This window comes from Antechinus flavipes, chromosome X (genome assembly GCF_016432865.1).
Source record: "Antechinus flavipes isolate AdamAnt ecotype Samford, QLD, Australia chromosome X, AdamAnt_v2, whole genome shotgun sequence".
In the NCBI taxonomy this organism is placed as follows: domain Eukaryota; kingdom Metazoa; phylum Chordata; class Mammalia; order Dasyuromorphia; family Dasyuridae; genus Antechinus; species Antechinus flavipes.
Genome location: NC_067404.1, coordinates 68,540,469 through 68,566,623, shown reverse-complemented (window position 1 = coordinate 68,566,623; position 26,155 = coordinate 68,540,469). Strand labels below are relative to the sequence as shown.

At 38.4% G+C, this 26,155-nt stretch overlaps 1 long non-coding RNA gene across 1 annotated transcript; it reads left to right on the top strand.

Moving 5' to 3' along the window:
• Window positions 1–1,776: 1,776 nt before the first annotated feature.
• On the top strand, window positions 1,777–26,087 carry LOC127543208 (uncharacterized). The gene is made up of 3 exons (XR_007949155.1): window positions 1,777–1,947; window positions 5,205–5,843; window positions 25,965–26,087. It is a non-coding gene; the product is annotated as an uncharacterized LOC127543208 (long non-coding RNA).
• The last annotated feature ends 68 nt before the right edge of the window (window positions 26,088–26,155 follow it).

Genomic DNA, 26,155 nt, shown 5'->3' with positions numbered 1-26,155 from the left:
AGTGTTCCAAGAAAATTCTGAAGAACTTGTGATGAATAATACTATCCACCTCCAGGAAAAGAAATTAATGGAGTTTGAATGAAGATATAAGCAGACTTGTTTTTTTTTTTTGGGGGGGGGGCTTTTTTTTGCAATATGGTTAATATGGAAATAGGTTTTGCATGATTTTACATGTATTATTTATATCAAACTGATTGCCTTCTCAGAAGAGGGAGGTAGGGAGAGAATCTGGAAATCTGAAATTTTTTTTAAAAGTTCTATTTTCAATATATGTATGTGTATATATGTATACATATAAATGTCTTAGGCTCCCAGGCCAGGGGTCTGCCATATTGGTCACCTGATGGTTTAACCCATTGCAGCTCAGAATTCTTCAACCTTCCCAGAAGCAGACCATTTATTAACAAACTAAATGGCCTGATCCTGGCCCTCAAGGAACACACATTCTTTGTGCAATTAGAGCCCATAAATTGCTAAAGCTTCATATTCCCTTGACAAACAATGATATTTCTGTCTTTTGTGCTCCTTGTACTTCTCATAATGTACTTTTACCTCCTGTGTTGTATGTGTCACTCCTGCTAGAGTATAAATTCTATCAGGTTCGGACCAGGATTAAAATACAAAATATTTTGCTTCCTGGCAAAGTGTTCTTTTCTAGATCGTCAGATAAATCTGGATTTTTCTCTTTTAAACTCTACTCTCTGGAATTATCACAATGGGAAATAATCACACAGATAAGACGAGTTTATGTTACTATAATGTTCTCATTTCTTGAGTAGTAGGAAATGATTCAGTCTTAATTGTTGTTTTTCTAATCTCAAACTATTGAGAGTATGTATCATTTATATATCTAGCATATATGTATATACCTCCAAATGCTACTAATAAAACTAGCCCTGACAGAAGAAACAATGTGGCTACTATAACTTGTCTGGTGGATATCGGTGTTCCTTGGATAAGGGAAACCAATCTGTAAGGCCATAAGAAAAAAAAAAAAAACTCTGATTCATCCGCATGTATGTTGGCCATATCCAAAGACGCCACAGTGTCTAAAAGATTATTTTTTTAACTGTTGGGGCTCCAGGACTCCATGGTATTATAATGATATAACATTTTTATCCAATCACATTTTAAAAGGAAGTTAATTGCTTTTAACTGAGTAAAACTGAGTTTTACTTATCTATTTATTCAGATTAGGGTAATCGAGATAATCAAATCCGAAATAGCCATGAGTATGTAATTTTTCCAATATTGGGAAGGTATGAATTGCGTACCGAAATGTTTGTGGTGTAATAATGACTTAATTTTTCCAAGCAAACCAATTTAATAAACTAGTTCCTTCAATTATTTAAAGGACAGTGAGAGACAGTAACAAAATTAGAGAATGGGAAAAGGGAGTTGGAAAATAAATGTATATTGCATTGTATAATCCCCTGTCCAAATAAAACTGTTGATTAAAGTGCATGTTATCAACCTACATAAATAAAAATCTTAAGTCATGTGTGAATTTCATTCTAAATTTACAATGGTTGTGAACTCTATTTTTAGACATTTCGATTGTCTGGAGCATCTGTGCAATCTAAATTTATGAGAAAACATTTCCAAGAAGTAAATATATGAAGGGGAAAGAAACAAATGTCCAATATCCTGCAGGGGCAGGATTTTCCCAGAAAATCTGAAAATTTCTCTCTCTAAATATAGAAATAAAGGAATCATATCTGCCGGTTCCTGTGTAATCTTTTTTCTTTCCACAGTTCAGATTTTCTGACAGTTCCTGTGAAGTCACAATTCCCACGTCTGTCATGTCCCATTGGACATAATACTGGGTTACCTTGCCGCTTCTTCTTTGTCACGTTTTACAATTTTCATTTCACTCGGTCTTCAGAACACAATTGAAAAGCAGGACTGACTGATGGGCGAAGACTCCCTTCTCCCTGGGAAGCTAAGGTACGCTTTACAACAGGGTCTCTACGTTGGACATCAGTCTATCTAGGCCAGAGACTTCAGCAGCAGAACATCTAGGCAGCTATCTCTTTAATTAAAGATTCTGTTTTGAGAAGCAAGTCTATGGTAGCAAAAGGGGTTTGAAGAATCAAGAATGTTTCCTTGAGTCTCGGGAGGAAGAATCTGCTTAAGTATAAATTAAAATCTGATTGCTTCAAAATGTAGGCCTTAAAGACACAGATCATGTCCGTCTTTATCAACTTCAAAGACTCTCCTACAACTATTTTCTGACGAAAGGGAGTTTAGATTCTGTTAGCAGGAATTAATTCTACAAAAATAGCACAGTCACCCATAGAGTCTTCTTCATTAGGAACTCAAAATGTAGCAAATGGAGAAGCTTGACAACCTGGAAATGTGTGTGTTGTGTATGTATAAAACTTGATACTTAAATTAGTACCTCATTATCTGTGATTATATGAGGAAAGGGAAGTTGTTTGGGGACCAACTTCTCATCTTACATACAAAACACACGCTCAAAGGAGTCTTATCTCATTGTCTTTAGAGCTCCCTTCAATGATAGGATCATTACTTACTCATTCATGTCTTTGTAGCATGTGTAATTCTTGGCAACGTGCTCCTACAACACTGCTACAGGGAATCTACCGAACATACTAAAGGCCTTTTGATGAAGGCTTCTGGTTGTCTACTTGGTTTTTTAAGTAGTATTTCATTTTTCCAAATGTATTCAAAGATAATTTTCAACATCCACTTTGGCAAAACCTTGTGTTCTTATAGCTTTTTATTTACAAGTTATATGCATGGGTAATTTTTCAACATTGACCTTGCAAAACCTTCTGTTCCAACTTTTCCCCTCCTTCCCCCCCACCCTCTCCCCTAGATGGCAGATAGACCGACATATGTTAAATATCTTAAAATATATATTAAATACAATATATGTATACATATTTCTGCAGTTATCTTGCTGCATAAGAAAAATCGGATTTAGAAAGAAGGTAAAATAAGCTGGGAAGAAAAACAAAAATGCAAGCAAACAATAACAGAGTGTAAATACTATGTTGTGGTTCACACTCATTTCCCAGAGTTCTTTCCCTGGGTATAACTGGTTCTGTTCATTACAGAGCAATTGGAACTGATTTGGTTTATCTCATTGTTGAAGAGGGCCACATCCATCAGAATTGATCATCATATAGTATTGTTGTTGAACTAAATAATGATCTTCTGGTCCTGTTCATTTCACTCAGCATCAGTTCATAAGTCTCTCCAGGCCTCTCTGAAATCATCCTGCTGATCATTTCTTACAGAACAATAATATTCCATAACATTCATATCCCACAATTTATTCAGCCATTCTCCAACTGATGGGCATCTACTCAGTTTCTAGTTTTTGGCCACTACAAAAAGGGCTGCCACAAACATTCTTGCACATTAGGTCCCTTTCCCTTCCTTAATATCTCTTTGGGATATATGATTGGCTACTTGTTATTCCTTCTTCTTGCCATGTTTCCAAACCATTTTTTCCTAATCATATGATTTTAGTGGGATATCTTCTAATGGTTATGTTACAACCTGCTCATATCCATAATACTTTTCTCCATTGCCTTCTGTTTCATATTCCTTTTTACTAATTGGAGACAGATTCCCTGTCTCACTGAATTATAGCAACGCTGAGATAGTATTAGTATTGAAAAGATGGGTATTAGTTTTCATCGGGAGTCAGTGCAAGAGCTGTGTAGTTTCCTGAAGGCATTCCGGGCTACTTTTTGTTTTCAACTCTGGGCCCAGTTCACTATCCATCTGCACAATTATCCCCAAATACATGTAATCATGAACAAGCTCTATGGAGTTTATATACAAATGTGTGTTTAAATCTAGGCATTAGACATGCTTCATCCACTTGGTATTTGTTGTGTATATATACAGACCAAATTCTTTTGAGGGATTACTGATCCTTCTCCTGTGGGGCTTGATGCAGTCAGCATGGCGTCATCAGCAAATAGGGGGCCTCTGGTATTGCAACAGTGATATATGCAGATCTTTTCCATTTTTCATTTGTTTGAGGTCTTGCTTCCATCTTTGTCCTCATATGGCTTTGGGATGACTTAATTGACTCTTTTACCAAAATGTCTTTAAATTGCTTTTAGCCTCCACTGCTTCTTCCTGCTTTACAAGACAATACTGCTTACAATTATGCCTTACCCTTTACAAAATTTTTACAGGTGACTTTATAGTCTGTCTTTGGATTGCCTTTGAAAGTTATCTTACCCTATCTAAGCAGTAAGCCCAGAGTTTAGCTGAGTTAAGTGCATTTTGGGATTTTGGGGGTCTCTTTGTTATAACAATTTACATTGATTAAATTTCTGGATAAAACCATTTACTGCTGATGTTTGTCATTTCTGCTGTCCATATCCTCGTTTTTATTTTCAGTTAATGATTTAAAGTTCAGCATTAAATTATTTCAATCTTCTACCATCTTTTTTTTTTTGCATTATCATTCCTTTTCTTGTTTTTTTATTTTTACTGATTTTGATGTTTGCTGTGATGAGCTGATAATCTAATTTGTATATAGATAGCTGACTTAGAAATAACTGCAACATTGTGTTTGCTAAAACAAAATCTATTTTTTACTTTGTCTTCTTATTGTGTGCTCACCCAGTGTCTAGTATCTATCGTCACTTTTTTTTTTTTTGGAGGAAGTCCTCAAGCTATAGAAACATGAAACTTCAACATTATTGACAAGTCCTTGTCTTCTCTAATTCCTTTTTCCTGAATTGTAATGTACCATATGTGTTACCCCAATCAACCCTTTTTTGCCCTTGCATTGAATTCACCAAGTATCCTACAATATGTTCATTTAATTCAGAGAATCTTATCTGGGTCTTTGTAGAAGTTCTATACCACTTCCTCAGCAAACGATGTTGAGCATAAATGAGATTATTTTCTTTGCGGATTGTTTTTTTTTTTTTTTTTTTTTTTGCATATAGTATCTATTTATAATGAGGAAGTCAAGATTGGTGTGATTTACCTCTGCCAGTAATCTGTCTACCAGTTGGATATTGAACAAGTATCTCATTTAGAATATAAATTGTTAATAGAGTTAAGTCGAAGTTTATTGACAATCCAAAAACTAGTTTCTTAGTGCCTTTTGTAGCCTATGTATGCATACGTGACATGGACACAAATCTTAAATCTTCCTTCATACTTATAACTCTTTACCTGTCCCCTTTTCTCTATCCACACAGGTACTACCTTGCTGATCAGACTCTCATCTCCACTCATTTGGATGACTGCAATAGCCTCCTTCCCCAAGTCTGTTCCCATTTCTCCTTCCCCTCTCCTTCCCCAAGTCTGTTCTCCATTTCTGTCATACACTTATCTGTCCCACCCACACAAAAGAAAATAAACAAAGAAAAAGAAAATCAAGAATTCCCTGTGTATGATCACCAACAAGAAGTCATTCAGCCATTGTGAAAACTTCTAAGGAAAGGGAACCTACCACCCATCTAGGCACCCCATTCTACTTTGGAGCAGCCCTAATTGTTGTGAAGATTGTTCCTGACATAGAGCTTAAATGAGGCAGCCAGATGATATAATGGATGAAACACCGGGCTTGGAATCAGGAAGACTGATCCTCGAGTTCAAATCCGGCCTCAGACACTTCCCGAATGTTTGACACTGGGCAAGTCACCTAACCCTATTTGCCTCAGTTTTTTCATTTGCAAATGAGCTGCAGAAGGAAATGGCAAACTACTTCAATATCACCTCCAATATTGATTATGAAGAATCAAGAACAACTGAAGCAACAAATAACAAAGAACCTAAATCTGCTGTTTTGTATCTTCTATTCATTGCTCCTGGTTCTCCATCAAAGATGAAACACAGTAAGTTTTTCCGCCACGATATCCCTTTCTATATTTGAAAACATCTGTCATGGCCTACCTACGTTTTCTGTTCTCAAGTCTAAACTTCCCCAATTCTTTGGACAAATCCTTTATAGCGCCAATGCCTCCAAAAAATCTTCATAAGGCATTTTTGTTTTTAATTATTAAAGCTTTTTATTTTCAAAATATATGCATAGTTTAACATTTACTCCTGTAAAACCTTGTTTTCCAAATTTTTTCTTTCTCCCTTCCCCCCATCCCCTCCTCTAGGCAGCAAGTAATCTAATATCTGTTAAACATGTGCAGTTCTTCTGTACATATTTCCATATTTATCATACTGCTCAAGAAAAATCAGATCAAAAAGAAAAAAAAAAACAGAAAGAAAACAAAACACAAGCACACAACAACAGAAAGAGTGAAAATGTTATGTTGTGAACCACACTCAGTTACCACAGTCCTCTCTCTGGTGTCGATGGCTCTCCTCATCACTGAACAATTGAATGTAGTCGGAATCATCTCATTGTTGAAGAGAGCCACGTCCATCAGAATTGATCACCAAATACTCTTGTTACCATGGATAATGATCTCCTGGTTCTGCTCACTTCACTTAGCACCAGTTCATGTAAGTCTCTCCAGGCCTTTCTGAAATCATCCTGCTGATCGTTTCTTACAAAACAATAATATGCTATAACATTCCTATACCATAATTATTCAGCCATTCCCTAACTGATAGGCAGCTACTCATTTTCTAGTTCCTTGCCACTACAAAAAAAGGCTGCTACAAACATTTTTGCACGTATGGATACTTCTCCCTCCTTTATGTTTTCCTTGGGATACAAACCCAGTAATGGCTCTCCTGGGTATGCACAGTTTGCTAGCCCTTTAGGCATAGTCCCAAATCGCTCTCTAGAATGGTTGGATCTATTCACAATTCCTCTAACAACGTATCAGTGTCCCAGTTTTCCCGCATCCCCTCCAACAGTCATCATTATCTTTCCCTGTCATCTTAGCCAATCTGACAGGTGTGTAGTGGTATCTCAGAGTTGTCTTAATTTGCATTTCTCTGATCAATAGTGATTTGGTACACCTTTTCATGTGACTAGAAATGGTTTCAATTTCTTCATCTGAAAATTGTGTTCATATCCTTTGAAAGTGGCTTAAATTCTTATGATTTTGAATTCTCTATATATTATAGAAATGAGGGCTTTATCAGAACCTTTGATTGTGAAAATGTTTTCCCAGTTTATTGCTTCCCTTCCAATCTTGAATGCATTAGTTTTGTGGAACAAAAACTTTTTAACTTAATATAATCAAAATGACCTATTTTGTGTTCAATAATGATTTCCAATTCTTCTTTGGCCACAATTTTTTCCTTTTCCACAGATCTGAGAGGTAAGCTATCCTTTGTTCTTCTGATTTGCTTATAATATCACTCTTTATGTCTAAATCGTGAACCCATTTGGACCTTATCTTCATATAGGGTGTTACGTGTGGGTCAATGACAAGGCATGTTTTATAATCCCCTTCCCTATCCAGATAGCTTTTCTTCAAAGTACCTCAGCTGACCAATGACTTTCTTTAGCCTAGTTTTCTTTAATTTACTTCAAAATACTGTTTCCCACGGAATCCTAAGAGGATTCCCAAATGTAGATGTAATTCATCCTAATAGTGAATTGTTCATCATTCTGAGAACCTTCCCAGGCCAAGACCAAACCCTGAGAACTGTTCTCTTCAATCCACTTTCATTGTGAAAAGGAACTTTCTATTTTGCCCTGATTATAGAGTAAAGAAAGGGAAGTATCGAAATGCTCGTGCATATGAAATATTGAAGCATGTATTCACATTTCCTTTCCAGGTAAAAAATACCCTCCCTACCTTTGGGGTATCGAGTGGGGAACAAACCAACCAAAATCCATTTCTGTTCTGCTAGAGTAAGTTAGCTGAAACAGGGAGGAAGGCTGAGCTGGCCACAAGTGACAACATGAGAAGTGGAATGGAAACTGAACTAAAAGTTTGTTGGCACTTGGAGTAGGGAGTACTTTCGCAATTGGAGCTAAAAGTATGCTATTGAACGTTAATGGAAATCCGAATGGTTACAAGCACCTTTGGAACGTTTTCATTTTTCCATTTCTACTCCCTAAATGCTGATCATCAGTGAAGGATCAGCTTCTTGAAGGCAAGACTCTTTCTTTTTGTGTCTTACTACAGTCTCTGGCACATAGTAAATCCTTAATTCTCACTGAGTTGAAGAGAATCTTTGGTCTTCTGAGTTCTCATGGGCTAGTGTTGTAATAGTAGAAAGACACAAAGGACAGATTAGAAATTAATAATTTATGTGTGGGGGTATATACATACATAGGTGTGTATAAATATGTATATATATATATATATATATATATATATATATATAGTATGTGTACATGATAGATACATATATATGTACATGTGTATGTATCTGTAAACAAATGCACATAGACACATTGGAGGGCAAAGATCAACTAATAAAGATAGCAGACATCTCTGGAAAAGCTTTACAGGGCTCCTGAGATGTGCTGTGACTCGCCCAGAGTCCCACAGTCATTTTGTTTCCAAGTCAGAACTTGAACTGAGATCTTCCTAACACTAGATTAGCTCTCTATGCAGTGTGCCATGCTATCTCCTCTGGGTGATTTCTTCCTCTCTAAAGTGAGCTGGTGGGAGGTGGCGGTTCTATGCCCACTCGGATCTCTTTGATAAAATATCAACAATTGTTTTAGAGTAGGGCCTTGCGTTTTTGCCTGGAGATTCCCAGCACGGTACCTGGCACATAATAGGTACTTTCAAAATGCTCATCGATTGATGGATCATTGATTTCCACTCAAAATGCACCATCCTGTAGCAGAAGGGCCTGAACTACTGGACACCACACATTGTACACCTTCTCATTTCAACTACATTAGTTACACCTGGTCTAGTAGTAAGTCTAAGGCTTTTCACGGAAGGGTAACCCTTTCCATTCCTTCGGTGGGGAACAATTTGTCAACCAGTGGTGAAAGGTGGGGTGAGGTGTGAGAACTTCAGGTGTGTGGAAAGTTCCCATTATTGTTCATTATTTCTTCTAACAAGTTTTCTCTTTGTGGTTCCCTCTACCCCCTACTCCTCTAATGGCAGTGCTAATTAAATTGTGTTGTTTATTTGAGCCTGTTTAAATCCAGAACAATGTCCATTGAGAGTTGAAAGACTGGAGCTGAAAGAAGGGGTGGGAGAAGAAAGACAAAGGAGGGCAGTTCTGAGGCCCTGAAGTCCCACCAAGATGTGAATTATTTAAAAGGCTTGCATACAGATGATTTTAAAATAACTGTCAGAATTCCTGAATTAAATTATTTCCAAACCTAGCCTCATGAAAGGCCAAGTTATTCTTCTGTTCTCCTAGAAAAGGGCTGGGAATTGATGCATAGATGCAGGGAAAAAACCCCAGGCTTCAGTACAGAATTCACAAGGGCATTTGGCCAGAGAGAGCAAACGAAATATTGTATGATTTCTGCTTTATGACTTCCAGCTTTTGAACATTTTGTACAAGGTTTTTGGCCACAGCATAGCTATAGTCAAAGGTATCCGTCTCATTCTGGAAAAGAGCTGGGTGGTTTCTGTTGCATCCTTAGGAAAACTCCTCATTAGTTCCAAGAAGAAATAAATTCTAAAAAAAAGATTTACAGAAACTGGTTTTAGCTGACAGAGTAAAAAGAACTAATGTACAAAAAGGTGAATAACTACTCAAAATCCTTGATATTCCAGTAGGTCCTGGCTTCGCATTTTCCTGTTTCTTTAAAGAATGGAATACTCCTAGGCATATTTGAAGCCAAATTCTTCAAAGCATGCTTCTAAGGTATTTTTCATATTTATACAATGAAAATTTAATAGACTTTTAAGGTAGAGAGGCCAAAGATTCAGACAATTTGAATAGAATTTTCATTTGCTGGTTTTTAGAAGAGTTTTGACTATATCATTGTGGTTGCATCTAGGAAACTGATGCATCTTGGAGAAAAGACTGGTCCACACGATTATGGATTTGAAAGTTTCCAAAGATGCTTACTTTCCTGAAAAAGTTGGAAAATGGTATAGTAAAGGGTGGTGATGTGCCATCTTATATATGCTTGTACATAATTTTCTCTCTCTCTTTCTTTCTCTCTCTCTCTCTGTCTCTCTCTCTGTCTCTCCTTCTCCCTCTCTCCCCTCTCTCTTTCTCTTCTCTCTCTCCCCCTTCTCTTTCTGTGTGTGTCTCTCTCTGTCTCTTCTTTCCTTCTTATATTTATATTCCCTGCAAATAGGTCACTTGGCATTTTTATACTTTTCAAAGTAATATTCTTAAAGGATACTAGTTATATGGCATGAGATTGGTTGGCATGGAAACACAAAGCTTATTGATGTTTCTCAGTCCTGCTGATTGGTTCAAAGAAATATTTTGATACCTTGTTATTTGCATCTTGAAAACTTGGGACCAGACAGCAACAGAAACTCCTATGGAAAAGTCAATCCCACAGCACCAGGAGATGCAATCTTTTATGCAGCTGTTATGAAAATTCATTCCCTCCTTACCCCCTGTTTCAAAGCCTGGATGATTATGCCAGAAAAATCAGAATTAATGAAAGTAAAAATAAAGAGATGGAGTTTAATCCTCCTATACATAAAGAATATACCACATCAGGATTCATTGTAGGGGTAAATCTGTATATTTCTGCTTGAATTTATTCTTGTCTATTATGTCTAAAAACAGACTTACCAGAAATATTTTCTTCTTTACGTTTAACCCCATTTGCCTAACCTAATCCTTTGCATTTTCTTACCACAATTGCTTTATTGAAATTGATGCATATCAAAATGAGGATTCTTTTCTTTCTTTTTAATTCTTTTCTTTCTATTCTATTCTTCTTATCAGCATCAGTCACAATTGGGAAGTTTAGGTATTTGTGGGGAGAGAGGCACAGAGGCTTGTAGGATTTGCTGGTAGTCTTTCATAGTTGATAACATGAGCATCCTAAGATTGGGACATTAGGTGTAGGTCCATACTATTCCAATTTTGAAACTCAGATCTAGTGGTATTTTCAGAGGAACTAATTTGATGCAGTTTTTTGCAAATTGATTCTATTACAAGTTTCTCAGGCTGTCAGAGTTCCAGATGTTGAACGGGAATTGTGGGTGGTGGGATACTGAGTGCCTCACTATCTGGCTCCCATGATTCTTTATAGGACGTGGGTCGTTTCCCCCACCCAACCCGGGAGTAGGATCCACTTAAGTTAGGAACATGAAGAATGGTCATATATACATACTGTACAGGAAAAATGACTTTACTTGCTATCAGTCAGGAAAATCTTGGTTCAGATATCACCTCAGGCACTGAAAATAGCAAATCCTAAGATCTTCTTTATGGAGCTGGAAGGTGAAGAAAGGGAAGGCCATACAATTTGAGTGACTTGCTTAGAGTCACACAGCTAGAGCCAAGATTCAAACTAATCCAGATTCAATTACAGAGACCAAAGTCCATGTGAGTATGAATTTTGAATTATCCATCATTTTACATGTATGTGTAAGATATCCTCCCTCTTGAGAACTTTCCACCAATGAAGAGGAAATCAGGGCAATAATTAGGAGTTACTTGGATCAACTTTATGCCAATACATTTGACAACCTAAGTAAAATAGATGACTACCTTAAAAAATATAGGTTCCCAGATTAACAGAGGAGGAAGTAAATTGCTTAAATAGTCCCATTTTAGAAAAAGAACTAGAACAAGCTATTAATCAACTCCCTAAGAAAAAATCCCCAGGACCAGATGGATTTAGAGGTGAATTCTACCAAACATTTAAAGAACAATTAACTCCAATGTTATATAAACTATTTGAAAAAATAGGGAATGAAGGACTCCTACCAAATTCCTTTATGACACAGACATGGTACTTATATGTAAACCAGGTAGGTTGAAAACAGAGAAAGAAAATTATAGACCAATCTCCCTAATGAATATTCATGCTAAAATCTGAAATAAAAATTTTTTAAAAGATTACAGAAAATCATCTCCAGGATAATATACCATGACCAAGTAGGATTTATACCAGGAACTCAGGGCTGGTTCAATATTAGGAAAACTATTAGCATAATTGACCATATTAATAACCAAATTAATGAAAACCATATGATCATCTCAATAGATGCAAAAAAAGCACTTGAGAGGATAGGAATAAATGGACTTTTCCTTAAAATAGTCAGGAGTATCTATTTAAAAGCATCAGTAAGCATCATACATAATGGGGATAAACTGAAGCCATTCCCAATAAGATCAGGATTGAAACAGGGCTACCCACTATCACCATTACTATTCAATATTGTATTAGAAATGCTAGCTTTGGCTATAAGAGTCGAGAAAGAGATGAAAGGAATTAGAGTAGGTAATGAGGAAACCAAATTATCACTCTTTGCTGATGATATGATGGTATACTTAGAGAACCCCAGAGATTTTACTACAAAGCTATTAGAAATAATCCACACCTTTAGCAAAGTTGCAGGATACAAAATAAACCCACATAAGTCATCAACATTCTTATATGTCACTAACAAAATCCAACAGAGTTACAAAGAGAAATTCCATTTAAAGTAACTGCTGATAATATAAAATATTTAGGAATCTATCTGCCAAGGGAAAATCAGGAACTCTATGAGCAAAAGTACAAAACACTTTCCACACAAATAAAGTCAGATCTAACCAATTGGAAAAATAGTAAGTGCTCTTGGATAGGTCAGGCAAATATAATAAAGATGACAATACTACCTGTACTAATCTATTTATTTAGCGCTATATCAGACTCACAAAAAACTATTTTAATGACCTAGAAAAAATAACAACAAAATTCATATGGAAGAACAAAAGGTTGCACTCACTTCTGTTCCAACTTTTCCCTTCCCTTCCTCCATCCCCTCCCCGAGATGGCAAGTAGTCCTATACATGTTAAATATGGCACAGTATATACTAGATACAATATATGTGCAGAACTGAACAGTTCTCTTGTTGCACAGGGAGAATTGGATTCACAAGGTAAAAAATAACTTGTGAAGAAAAACAAAAATGCAAGCAGTTTACATTCATTTCCCAGTGTTCTTTCTTTGGATGTAGCTGCTTCTGTCCAGCATTGATCAATTGAAACTGAGTTAGATCTTCTTTTTGTCGAAGAAATCCACTTCCGTCAGAATACATCCTCATACGGTATCGTTGTTGAAGTATATAATGATCTCCTGGTTCTGCTCATTTCACTCAGCATCAGTTCATGTAAGTCTCGCCAATCCTCTCTGTATTCATCCTGCTGATCATTTCTTACAGAACAATAATGTTCCATAACATTCATATACCACAATTTACCCAACCATTCTCCAATTGATGGGCATCTACTCAGTTTCCAGTTTCTAGCCACTACAAACAGGGCTGCCATAAACATTTTGGCACATACAGGTCCCTTTCCCTTCTTTAGTATCTCTTTGGGGTATAAGCCCAATAGAAACACTGCTGGATCAAAGGGTATGCACAGTTTGATAACTTTTTGAGCATAGTTCCAAATCACTCTCCAGAATGGCTGGATGTGTTCACAATTCCACCAACAATATATCAGTGTCCCTGTTTTCCCACATCCCCTCCCACATTCCGCATTATCTGGAAGAGACCTCAGAGATAATCTATTTCAATTTTCTCATTTTACAGATGGGGAAAAAAACATCCAGGAAGTTTATGTAATTTCTCTAAGGACATAAAGATAATAGAAATCAGAGACAAGATTTGAATGAAGGTTCTCTTAGGAAATCCTAGGCAACTTTAAAGAATGCAGTTTCATAGGCTTCATCTACTTTTTTTCTCAGGTCTTCTCATTTCTGCACAAGTCTTTATTCTTACACCCAGCAAAAGAACTCTGGGAAATGAGTGTGAACCATTACATAGTATTCCCAATCCCTCTATTTTTGTCCGCCTGCATTTGTTATTTCCTTCACAGATTAATTGTACATTATTTCAAAGTCCAATTCTTCTTGTGCAGCAAAATAACTATGGATATGTATACATATATTGGATTTAACATATTTAACATGTATTGGTCTACCTGCCACCTGGAGGAGGGGATGGGGGGAAGGAAGGAAAAAGTTGGAACAGAAGGTTTTGCAAGGGTCAGTACTGAAAAATTCCCCATGCATATGTCTTGTAAATAAAAAGCTATAAAAAAGATATCCTCCCTCTTGTTGTGGGAATCCAAAATTGCCTAACCATGACCCTTTCTTTGCTTTACTTGTCTTGGAGCATTTCAGATTCTCCATGGAAATTGCATTTCTAGAACATCTTAATAGTCTAAAAACTCCTAGGTTTTCAAAGTAGGAGCAGCTGAGTTTTTTGTACTCCCCAGTCAGCAATATATATATATTTTGCAACGTAGCAGATGTGCTGGAGCAAAATTAGTTCTCTGTCGCCTTTAGCCACACAGGTGCTTGATCTGTCAGCTGCCCAAATTCCTTTTTAACTAAGAGACGCCTCAGAAAAAAAATGACATGTATTGTAAATCACTCCTCTCAAGTGAGCTCCTCCATGCTAATCACTCATCATTATTTTAATAACAATAGAATTGCCACCATGAGGACACAAGAAAATATGAGGGAAAGCATTTGGTGAAAGTGAAAAGTACTAAAGTGCTGCGATGCCATAGGCCAACCAAAGCACATGCGATTCAAAGGCATTCACCACCAAACCAGTTGCAATCTTGACTCCAAACTCTCCTTTAAGCATCCAGGATGTCTTGATTTCTGAAATGGACACGGGCTCTTTCGGACCGAATAGTTTCTGAAGAACTCCTCTAACCAGCCCATTTCTCAGTTGCCAGTTTCTAAGCCTCAGGGCAGCTCGGTGGCAGGTCTGGTAGTAAACTAATTAAGCATGGTCTGCAAAGTGGTTTAAATAAATGAATGCCGAGAATTAGAAAGGGGAGAAGGTTCTTTTGCTGAGAGTGAAGTAGAAAGTTACTTCCTTGTGAATGGAAAAAACTTGGTCTTAGTTTTCTGGATAAGTAGTGCTTTCAATTTCTTCCTGTCTCTCTTCAGAATCTTGCCACGTAGACCAAAGAAAAGAGGAGAGCACAGGGAATGGAGCTGAAATCTATGGGAAAGGGAATTTTGGCACGATTTGGTCCATTTCTGTGATTTTGTTGTCATGGGGATGTTTTGCAATAAAAACACTCCACTTTACATCAGTGCACATGCAGCCTCAGATGAACAACCTGTCTTAAAGTGGTACTTGTGTGAAACTGTACCTTAGGTTCTATTTTTAAAGTAGCTCTTCAAATTTAAAATGGTTGATATTTTTCAGCTATTTGATTTATTTTGAATATTTGAGTATTTCAGCTGTTTTATTAAAGATCTGTATTTTTCCACTTTAAAACTTTTTCTCAATAGTAGTTCATTTTTTCCAAATACTGTAAATATAGTTTTTAATATTCCTTCTTATAAGATTTTGCGTCCCAAATTTTTCCTTCTTCCCTTCATCACCTCCCCTTTCCCCAAGACAGCGAGCAATCCGATATAGGTTAAGAAGGTACGATCATTTTAGTCATATTTCCATATTTGTCGTGTTGTCCAAGAAAAATCAAAAAAGCTGTATTTTAAAAGAAAAGAAACAGACTCTCCTCCATTAAGAAGCATTGTCTTTTTTAAAAAGGCAATAGAAGTGCATAGGGCTTGGAAATAGGAAGACTTGGGTTGAAACACTTCTGATATAGTAGGTCTGTCCTTGCTTTTCTTGTTCTCCAAGAGAAAGGTGATGATATGACTTGCAAGTAAATTGGCTTTAAGTGGGGGAGGAAGGTGCCCTCACCAGCCTCACTGTGTCCTGTCTAGCTCTAGACAAATCACTTTGCTCCAGCCTCGAGCCAACTCTCTAGAAGTGATCTCCTAAATCAAAGATGAGCTCTCATTAGTAGAGGAATCACTCAAATTGAGAATATCCCAGCTCTCTGCTCTTTTTTAGAACTGTGTCAATACCAAGTGGTGGCAGTGTACCCAAGTTGTAGATTCGCATCATTTGGAAATTTGAATAGACTTCTTGCAAAGTTGTAATCCTATATGCCTGAGTTAGTAGGTTGGAACTGAAACCTCTGAGTTATACAGTAATTCACCTTGGATACATGTATAGGAAATTAGGCTGTAAAAGAGGGTGGTCTGGTTTTTTTTTCTCTTCTCCTCTAAGTCTCATGTTAAGATATTGAGAAAAATATTTTTAACATTGAATCCTAGGACAAGTACGTGTGAGGTTAACATTATATAATACCAAGACAACCAGCTAGTAGATATAGAGTATCTTCCTATGCGGGATTTGACAGGTAGGAATAAAGAAAAGTCTCACTATAAGATTGACAAAATTGTGTTTAAGAAGTAACTGTGTAGCTTAGAAGTAAGAGGATCATAAATTCTCTTGCTGGGAGTGCTTACCTCTTTCAAGGTCTACAGAAGAGGAAGCCTATTGATATATTTGGGGCTTGGGAGTTAGTACAGAATTGTCATGACATTTGTATCCAAGAACATCATGTGCACTTCTATTTGAGTAGTGAAAGGAGGGGGGGGGGGAAATCCAGTTATTAAAAAATCCTTTTACTGGTGGACATTCACCGAGTTATTTTTGCTTAAAAGGATCCTTTGTCTGATTTTCTTGGTATATATGTTTAAGAAATGCAAAGCTTCCGGTATCATAATGTGTGGATTTTGGCAGGGAAGAGTGGTTATGCAGCTGGTTTGAGAGTTGGTTTAATGGCGGCCTTTGTGCTCTCTGTGTGCCGTCTGTGGTCCAAGGTTAGGAAATGTGCTGGTCCAAACTCATTCATTTTTCAGGCAGTTGATGCGCTTCGAATACATGCCATTGTAATTTATGAATCCGGCCTCTGGAACACAGTGTCTCACGTGTGGGCCCCCACAAAAGCTAGAGCTGCTCTGAGGCACCCTGTGCCCCTCAAAACCATGGCATGCAAACCCCCACTGATAGACATACTTTTACCGGCCAAGCAAAGGATACAGTTCGAACAAAAGTCATTGAATGAGACAATGCACCAGGGGATTCCACTCTTTTACAGGTTACGTGCCCAAAGGGGAGAACACACATGCAGAGAGCATTTGGGACCAGGAAACACAAAAAAGGACCTATATGTATAGGTGTATATGTATCTGAGGAGCCGGTGGGAAAGGACAATTACTAGAGACCCATGTTCCAGGACATAGACATTGCTAGGGCAGCGTTGGACAGTTTGGGCTACTCCTCTTCCTTTGATTTTTTAGATACTACTCTATTATGGTTCTTCTTCTATTTTCAAATATCATCATCCATATTCCGTCCTCCATGTTGAGGAACCTTTGATTCTTCTCTTGGCACTCTGAGGGATTTTATCAGCTCCCATGGGTTTAATGATCATCTTTCTGCAGATGATTCCCAGCTGTAGAGATTTCATCAGTCATTCTCCTGAGTCCAATCATGTAAGTCCAACTTAAGCATTCTAGATGCTTCCACCCAGATGTCCCATAAGCATCTAAAACGAGATGTAATGGCAGCACAGTGTCTTCTCCTTTCCCATTTCTGTCCACAGTACTACCATTCTTGCATTCACCTAGGTTTTTGAGCTATGTATCATCTTCACCTTTTCCCTCTCCTTCACCTATGACATCTATAAGGGGTCATGGCTTAGTTTCTACCTCCACAGCTGTATTTTCCCAGGGACACGTAAGCTTTGGGAGGGCAAGGATTGTTTCACATCTGGCAGGCTAATCAGTGCCTTATATACAGTAGGTACTTAATAGATGCTTATTAAAGTGACCTGAATTTTCACAGAAGTTAAAAAAAAAGACAAACCTTGACATTTCTGCAGTATCCTGGTGTCTCCCTTTATGAACATTCAAGCAAAGTTTTATCGATTTGCCAATATTTCAGTCTCTATATTCCCCATTTTTAAATTAGAAAAAAACTGCTAATGATTAAAGTCTTGTGCAACCAACCTAAAACTCTTACTCCCCCCCCCCCCATTTCTTTTTTCTTAAATACTTTGGAGTATTTTTAAATATTAGTCACAAGCATGTGTAGTAAAAATACAGAAAAATAATGGAGGAACAGACTCCCACCCTGATGAGTGAGAAATTTTCCCTGCCTGCTCTACTCCCCCCCCCACTTCCACAAAGCTCTTCAGTGGCCTATGGAACAATTTTGTGTGCTTCATTTAGAAAGCAGGAAGGGGTTGTGGCCAGAATGGGGTGGCCAGGGCTGTGTGCCTAGGAGAATATTTGAGGCTAGCAGACCTCCTTCTCCCCACCCCCCTTCTTCCTCAACAGCTTTCAGCAGTGTTCCTTTTTATTGCCTGAGAATTTTCCAAGCTTTTGCCTCAGTTAGTCACGTTCTTACTTGTATTTGAACTTTAGGTGGGGATCCATGTCTTAACATTTGATGCTAGTTTGAAAAGTTGTGCCGGCAAGAGAGTAAATTTAAGAAATGAAATTTGACAGTCCTGGATACCATGAGGCCAAACTGTTGAGCTAGGAGCTTGTTATTACTTGTATTTTTAGGGATGCTCTATTTCGTTGGAATACTAGCATGAGAGAAATTTCAACTATTTGAATATTTTTTTTCTGGGAAAAAAGAGGGTTATTCCTTTTTGTTAAATCCCATTTATGTCCCAGGCACTGTGCCTTATGTGCTTATCATCTCATTTGATGGTCACAAAGACCTTGGGAGATAGGCGCTATTATGATTTTTACTTTACAAATGGGGAAACTGAGGCAGCCAAGTTACATGACTGGGTCAGGGCCACACAGGGAGCACTTGGCCTCAGATTTCCGTCCAGGCTCTTTCCTGCCTGCAGGCTCGGTAGTCTATCCGCTACACCTCTGAGTGTCCTTTCCAACAGCGGGGAGCAGCTGCAGCTGAGGGACAGAGGCTGGCTTCGGATGAAGGACATCCAGCCTCTCGCTGGCTGACCAATGGACATTCCCAGTGGCCGGGACAACAGGAAGTAGATGGGAGGGACTATTCTGTCAGGCCAAAAGTAATGGGGGAGGGGGGCGGGACGAATGAGGACTGTATAGATAAAGCACTTTCCCTGAAAGTCCAGAAGCGCCGCTAGGGATAGGAAGGGGCGCAGGAGGAGAGGCAGAATCTCTGGGGGCCATGTCGGAGAGGGCTTTTCCCAGGACTCGCGGGGACCCGCGAGCCTCAACTGGCCAGCGGAGGCACCGGCCGAGGCACTGCCCCGCCCTGCCTAGGAGGGCAGACCCTGCCCCCTGGGAGGGGAGACCCCGCAGCCTGAGAAGGGAGACCCTGCCCCCTGGGAGGGGAGACCCCGCAGCTTGTAAGGAGAGACCCTGCCCCCTGGGAGAGGAGACCCCGCAGCCTAAGAGGGGAGACCCCGCAGCCTGGGAGGAGAGACCCTGCGAGGCTGGTCCCTGGGGGCCCAGCCTCACAAGCCGCCTGGCCCTCGCAGAGGACTCGGGTGGGCCCTGGTTCCGGGAGTCTCGGGCTCAGTCACGGTTGGGGGGGTTGGGGCGGGGTCTCCAGAGCTGCTACCCTACAGCGTGGAGCCCAGGGGCCAGGTACAAGGACCTCTTTGGTGACTCCAGAGATTGCTGCAGGTGGTAAGGGGGAGCCCGCGGGCCCTGCCAGGGGAATTGCCCAAAGGGGGACCGACCGTCGGGAGCCACCCAAGGCCCCGTCCCAGCTTGGCGTGACTGAGTGGAAAAGGCCTGTTGTAATGGCGTCTTCTCAGCCTCCGGACTTAACCCTTGGGGTGATGCTTCAGGCCAGTAATGGCACCAAAAAGGAGGGGGAGGGGGGGAGAAAGAAGGAGGAAGAGCAGAAACTAGAGGAAGAAGCCTAGGAGAAGGAACGAAAGGAAAGCTTCAGCCCCGGGCATCTAAGAAGACAGGGTCGGTTCCCAGGCCCGAGGCCCGTAGCTGCTTTCTCTATGGCCGGTCTTAACCAGCCCCCTAGTCCCCTGGCCGTATGGGGCACCTGGGATTTCGGAGGCGGAAGGGAAGAAGGCTAGGCCTTAGCCAGGAAGGTAAGAAAAGCTTTTAGCCCCCTGAAAAGTATTCACATTTAATTGTGATTTTATGTGTGTAATTAATAGAACCTGCCAAGGTTTTATTTGTCCCCTCCTACTCTCCCCTCTTTGTAAAACAAAAATGAAAATAAAATACATTGAAAGGCCTTTCTCTCTTTTAAAAAACAAGGCTTTTTTTTTTTCAATTAACAAAAAATCTTTTTCCTTCCTCCCACCTCCTACTCCTTGGAAAGAAAAAGACCCCAGTCATAGTCAAGCAAAGCAAATTACTGTGTCTGCCACATCGGAAAACCTTTGTCTCCTGCTGCATCTCGACTTTCTCTCCTCACTCTCAGGTGGTAGGGAGCATGTTTTCATCCTGGGTCCTTCTCAAGGCATACAATCCTGTGATACTCCATTTTTGTACCGTCATCAACTTGGCCATTTCCCAGTTGATGGGCATCCCCTTCTCCTTCATTTCTTTTCTACATCAAGAGCAGCTGCTCTAAATATTTTCCGTATAGATGTTTTTCTTTTTGCTCTTTCTCCTTTTCCCTCCTCCTTCATTCTTCGTCTCTTCCTCTTCCTCCTTCCTTTCTCCCTTTCCTCTAAGTAGCACTTCAAGTGACTTTTTGGGCCCAGTTGCAGTTTGCTTTCTCAAATGGCCAGAACGGTTCATGGTTTTACCAACCATGCATTAGTATGCTTTTTTTCCTCCTCCAATGGTTTTTATTGTATTTGTCAACTTTGCCTATCTAATGGGTGTGAGGTAGACCCTCAGACTCATTTTAATTTTCTCTTTTTCTATTCCTTAGAGATTTAGCACTTTTTTTTTCTCACATGGCTGTTGAGAGCTTGTGTTTCTTTGTTTGAAAACTGCCTCTCTATATCCTTTGGCTGTGTATCCACTGAGGACTTGCCCTTCAAATTTGTGAAAAACTTCTAAGTTCCTGTAGGACAATCTCAAAGAATTATTACCCCTAAACCCTCAGACAACGATTGGTTTGGGATCTTTTTTTCCCCTCTAGTCTCTAAATTACTTTAAGGGCCCCTTCCATATAAGAAATATCTAATTGGAATATAATGCCAACTCTTCTGCCCTCCCAAACTCTATCCCGGAGATGACCGTGCTGTCTTTGTGTTACTGGCGTTGCTTAGAAAATCCAGATCTAGAGGGTGCTGTGTAAGGATGTACAACAACAAAAATCGATATAAAAATGACTCGCGGTCTCTGCTCTCTTTACCCAAACCTCTTTTCCTTTATTCTAGTTAAGCACAGAGTAGGAACATTACACTAGGTGGGAAGGCCCAGGAAAGGATATTGCTGGAAAAGTGAACCCTGAAAGATTCAGAAACAGTGCTAGGTTGGCAATGTTTTCAGACCTAGGGGACAAACTATGTGATGTAATGCCAATTTGGGGGAGCAATAAAGCCATTCTGTTTTGAATGCAATGTAGAGTCTGTGAAGGGAAATAACATGCAATAAATAGAAAGGCAAGTAGAAACCAGATTTTAGAGATTGAGGAATTTATTGTAAAAACAATAGGGAGCCATTGAAGATATCATAGTAGGAAGATACATTGTTGCACGTGTGCATTAGGAAGATTAACTCTGCAGCTATATAAAGGATGGGTCGCATGGAACATATATATATGTATATGTATATGTATGTGTGTATATATATATATTATATATATATAATATATATATATATATATTATATATATATATATATAGTAAGCAGGGAGATCATTTAGTCTAGGCAAGCAGTAGCAAAGAGTTGAACTAAGGGAAATGTTCTTGGAAGTGAAGAGATGCTGTAGAGAAAAGATGACAAATACCAGCTTGAGGGACTTTGTGGCCCAAACCAGATTAATCCAATAGCATGTGGAAAATATTAATGTGGTTTTCTAAGTCAATATGCAGTCACAGAGATCTTTAAATCCTTTTTTATTTCAGTTTGACACCATTTGCAGAGGATATATTAAGACTTGGCAAATGCTTCTATATGGAGAATGAGGGACCAGGGGAGCAGAGGATAGCTCTTACATTGTAAAACTAGGAGATTGGGAGAATACTGGTATCCTCAACTGAAATGGGTAAGTTGGGCAGAGGCTAGTGGGGAAAGGTATTTTGGCAAGCTGAACTTAAGATGCTTAAGGGATACCCAGGTGCCAATGTTGAGGAGTTATTGTTCAAGGTAGACTGTTAAATGTTATACTGTGTAACTTTAATGGGAAGGCCTTGACTGATGATCCTATGAAAGTTTGATCGATAGATGAGAAAAAGCCAAAAGCTGCAGAGATGTCAAGATTTTGCAATTAAGAGAGAACTCATAAACTTGGAGAGAGTAGTTTCTTGTTCTTTTCTTTTTTTATCTAAATTAAAATCTAAGTTTATTAAATATCATATGTGAGCTCAGTTGGTAAGTGGACACTATGTTTCATTTCTTAACTAATGATGCAAGAATCAGAAAAATAATTGGAGATCAAAAATTAGAAGGAATCCTAGAGGTGATTGAATCTTCATTGTGATGAATGTGCAGTCAGAACCCATGTGTTCTGATTCCCAAGCCAATATTCTTTGGAAGAAGCCCAGCCCATTCAATTCAGCATTTATTAGACACCTGCTATGTTACGCATAATAGATTTTCTTCCAGTCCCTTATTTTAATTATTTGAACCAATTCCAGTGAAAGTACTATTTTTCTCTTCCACTGTAAAAGCTCTTCCTTTTGAACCTTTTTATGTGAGATAATTTTCCCTGTTTTTTGTCACTTTTCTCCTAGGGCATCCCTGTTTCTTTCCTATTTTTTTCAATAGCATTTTATTTTCCAAATATATGTAAAGATAGTTTTCAACATTAAGTTTTACAAGACTTTATGTTTTGATTTTTTCTTCCTCCTTTCCTTATTTCCCCTCTCCCCAAAACAACAAGCAATCTTATATAAGTTAAAGATGTGCAATTCTTTTAAACATATTTCCATATATGTCATGTTGTGCAAGAAAAATCAGACCCAAAGTGGAAAATAAAGGAAAAAAACCAAAAAGTGAAAATTTTATGCTTCAATCCACATTCAGTTTCCATAATTCTCTCTCTGGATGTAGATGTAATTTTACTTCCCAAGTCTATTAAAATTTCTTTGAATCAGCCAGTGCCAGTGATCTTGTGATGAAGAGAGCCATATACACCCAGAGAGAGGACTGTGGGAACTGAGTGTGGATCACAAGATAGCATTTTCCCTCTTTTTGTTGTGGTTTGCTTGCATTTTATATTCTTTCTCATTTTTTTCTTTTTGATCTGATTTTTCTTGTGCAGCAAGATAATTGTAGAAATATGTATGCATACATTGGATTTAACATATATTTTTACCATGTTGAACATATATTGGATTGCTTGCCATCTAAGGGGGGGGTAAGGTGGGGAAATTGGAACACAAGCTTTTGCAAGAGTCATTGTTGAAAAATTATCCATGTATATCTTTTGAAAATAAAAAGCTTTAATTAAAAAAAAAAAGAATTGCCTTGAATCAATGCGTTATTGAAAAGAGCCAAGTCTATCATAGTTGATCATCATACTATCTTGTTGTTACTGTTTACATTGCTCTTTTGATTCTGTTCACTTCATCCAGCATCAATTCATGTAAGTCTTTTCAGGCTTTTCTGAAATCAGCCTGCTCATGATTTTTTTATAGAACAATAATATTCCATTACATTCATATACCATAACTTATTTATCCATTTCCCAGCTGATGGGCATCCACTCAGTTTCTAGTCACTACAAAAAGGGCGGCTACAAACATTTTTGCATCATGTCCCAGTTTTCCGACATCCCCTCCAACACTTATTATCTTTTCCTGTCATGTTAACCAATTGAAGAGCTAAGACAACTCTCAGAGTTGTCTTAATTTGAATTTCTCAAATCAATAGTGATTTCGAATATTTTTATATGAGTAGAAACAGCTTTAGTTTCTTCATCTGAAAATTGTTCCTATCCTTTGGTCATTTATCAGTTGATTGCCTGCTTTTTACATCATTCCAATGTAATCAGTCTCTTGAAACCCTCTATTTTTTTATTTTTAAAAATTTTTAATAGCTTTTTATTTACAAGTTATATTTTAATTTTAATTTTACAGCATTGACAATTGTCAAACTTTTTGCTCCAATTTTTCCCCTCCTTCCCCCACCCCTCCCCTAGATGGCAGGATAACCAATACATGTTAAATATGTTAAAGTATAAATTAAATACAAAATAAGTGTGCATGTCCAAACCGTTATTTTGCTGTACAAAAAGAATCGGACTCTGAAATAGTGTACAATTAGCCTGTGAAGGAAATCAAAAATGCAGGTGGGCGAAAATATAGGGATTGGGAATTCTATGTAATGGTTCTTAGTCATCTCCTAGAGTTCTTTCGCTGGGTGTAGCTGGTTCAGTTCATTACTGCTCCATCGGAACTGATTTGGTTCATCTCATTGCTGAAGAGGGCCAGGTCTATCAGAATTGATCATTATATAGTATTGTTTTTGAAGTATATAATGATCTCCTGGTCCTGCTCATTTCACTCAGCATCAGTTCAACAAGTCTCTCCAGGCCTTTATGAAATCATCCTCTGTTTTTTTAAAGACCCATTTTCTCCTTGAAGGATTATATTCACTTTTTCTGATTAGGTTATTCTTCTGTGTAATCCTAACTCTTGCTTTCTGGAAAATCATATTCCCAGTTCTCTATTCCTTTCACATGGTAGCTGCTAAATCTTGTGTGAAGCCACTGACTTTGGCTCTGTGATATTTGAATTTCTGACTCCTTGCAATATTTTCTATTTGACTTAGGAACTCTGGGATTTGGTCATAATATTCCTGGGAGTTTTCATTTTGGAATCTCTTTTAGGCAGTGATTGGCGAATTGTTTCAAGTTTTATTTTACTCTCAGGTTTCTGAAATATAAAGGCAGTTTTCCTTGATAATTTCTTGAAATATGATGTCTAGGCTTTTTCTTTGATCCTTGGTTTCAGGCATTTCAGTGATTCTTAAATTATCTCTCCTCCATATATTTTCTAGGCCAGTGGTGTTTCCAAATGGACTATTTCACCTGTTAGTCTATTTTTTCATTCTTTTGGCCTTATTTTTCTTGATACTTCATGGAGTCCTTAGCTTCCACTTACTCAATTCTACTTTTCCAGAATTATTTTCTTCAGTGAACTTTTGTACCTTTGTTTCCATTTGGCCAATTATGCTGTTTAAGGATTTTTCTTTGTTAAATTTTTGTGCTTCTTTTATCATTAGATTGATTCTGTTTTCTCTTTTTTTGAGGTATTATTTTCTTCAGCATTTTTGTGCTTCCTTTCCCAAGCTGTTCATTGCTCTGCCACTTTAGAATTTGAGTTGATGCATCAACTTTAAATTGATTAAATTGAAAGGGAATGTTGAGAGAGTTCACCTGGATTGCTGCCTCTATTCTTTCATCTTGGCTCCAGTGAGAGAGTAGCTTCCTTTGCATTTTGGAGTTAGAAGCAAGTTGGTAAGGGATGGAGCAGGGAATGGAAGATGTAGAAGTGGAAACTATAAATCCATTGAGCCTTTTCTTTGGAGTCTGGCTCTCCTCAAGGGATTTGTCTTCTGGGTCATATAGCATGTTAACAGATAAGCAAATATAAAATACTTTGAGTAGGGAGAGATTCCCGACAACCAATTAGTTGAGGAAAAAGATGACTATAATATGTTCCACCTGAGCAGGATTCTAAGAACTTGAGATGAGGAAAGATTTCAAAGCAGTCAGAGGGGACAGCCTGTACAAAGGCATGGACTGCCAAGTTTGGGGAAATAAGCAGGTCCATTTGGTGAGAACTCAGAGTGCAAGATAGGAGGAATGTGCTCTAAATCTGGAAAGCTCAAGAGCCATATTGCCAATAGTTTTAAATGCCAATGTAAGGAATTGGGATTTTTTCCTTGAAGCAAGTGGGAACCAGGAAAAGTTGTTGAGAAGGGCACTGAGGTGGTCAAATGTGGTTTAAGAGGCTCATCTCTCATCTCATCACTGTATTTTCTGGTTTGTTTATTCAGATTCTAGCTGCCTTACTACTTGAATCTTCCGCCTGTCTTGAAAGCCCCCCAGAGACCAGTACTGGCATTTCAGAAGGGAGATAGATGGAAATAGTCATCGCTGTGCAAGGATACCCACAGTCAGAAGGACAAAGTGTTCCTGAGCACAGGTACGTGGTAGGCTCTCTCTCCTGGTTCTTCATTGGAGTCTT